Source organism: Geospiza fortis, unplaced genomic scaffold, assembly GCF_000277835.1.
Source record: "Geospiza fortis unplaced genomic scaffold, GeoFor_1.0 scaffold1039, whole genome shotgun sequence".
NCBI classification, from domain to species: domain Eukaryota; kingdom Metazoa; phylum Chordata; class Aves; order Passeriformes; family Thraupidae; genus Geospiza; species Geospiza fortis.
Window position 1 is genome coordinate 45,131 of NW_005054733.1, and position 1,507 is coordinate 46,637.

The window sequence follows — 1,507 nt, forward strand, 5'->3', positions numbered from 1 at the left end:
GTGCCACTTTGAAGACACCTTTGGGGACATCGGTGCCACCAGGACGGGTTTAGTGTCACCGCTGTGCCTGCCCCTCGTGGGGACACTCCAGTGCTGCCTTTTCCTGGAGGGCAGCGGCTCCTGGCACGCTGGGGACATGCTGGGGACATCCAGGAGTGGCACCTGGAGTGGCCAGCAGAGATTTTGGGGTTTTTTGGTGGGGTCTCTGCACCCCCGTGCTCCGTGTGACCCCAGCGGCCTGGGGGGTGGCTGCTCTGCAATAAACGAGTGACACCAGTGTCGTTGTCACCCAAAAGCTGCTCTCGGTGTCCCCCACCCCCCCAGCAGGTCCCACTGTGCTGCTTTAGGCACCACCTGGGAGGAGCAGACCTGTCCCTGTCCCTGGGGTCACCCAGGCTGGTGGCACTGGGGTGGGGACAGGGCTGGGGTCCCTTCCCTGGGGTCACCTCGGGCTGGTGGCACTGGGAGGGGTGACAGGGTCCCTGCGAGCTGAGCTGTCCCTGGGGTCACCCAGGCTGGTGGCACTGGGGTGGGGACAGGGCTGGGGTCCCCTCCCTGTCCCTGGGGTCACCTGGGGCTGGTGGCACTGGGGTGGGGACAGGGCCCTGCGAGCCGAGCTGTCCCTGGGGCGGGGGTGCTGCAGCTGCGTGTAACGGGATTAGCAGGTCCGGGCTGCCGGGAGAAAGGGCCGGGGCTCTGATCCTGTTTGATGGCCTTGTAATGGTCTTAATTCCCTCTGCAGCGCTGGGCCGGGGTTAACTGGGCTAATCCAGCTCCTCCTCCTGCTGCTGCTGCTCTGCTCCCCGGGAATCCTCACCGCGGATGTTTGAGGGGAAAAAATAAGAAAAAAAAGAGGGAAATTCCTCGTTTTGCAAGCGAGGAATCCAAAACCCAGCCTAGTGAGAAATGGGGAGCCCAAAGCTCAGCCCAGAGGGAAATGGGGAGCCCAAAGCCCAGCCCCATAAGAGATGGGGAGCCCAAAGCCCAGCCCAGAGGGAAATGGGGAGCCCAAAGCCCAGCTCAGCCCAGTTTGGGGAACCCAAAGCTCAGCCCCATAAGAGATGGGGAGCCCAAAGCCCAGCCCAGAGGGAAATGGGGAGCCCAAAGCCCAGCTCAGCAGGAGATGGAGAGCCCAAAGGGAAATGGGGAATCCAAAGCCCAGCTCAGTCCAGCCTAGCGGGAAATGGGGAGCCCAAAACCCGGCCCAGTGAGAGATGGGGACCCAAAACCCGGCCCAGTGAGAGATGGGGACCCAAAACCCAGCCCAGTGGGAGATGGAGAATCCAAAGCTCAGCCCAGCCCAGCTCAGAGGGAAATGGGGAACACAAAGCCCTGCCTAGCAGGAACTGGGGAGGCCAAAGCCCAGCCCAGCCCGGCAGGTGGGGAAGGCGCCGTGCGGGGGGATTCGCGCAGGGTTTGGGGTTCCGGGGCTGTCCCCGTTGTGTCCCCGCTCTGGTGCCGCTGTCCCGCCTGTCGCCTGTCGCGTTGCTAGGGCCGGTTGCGGCGG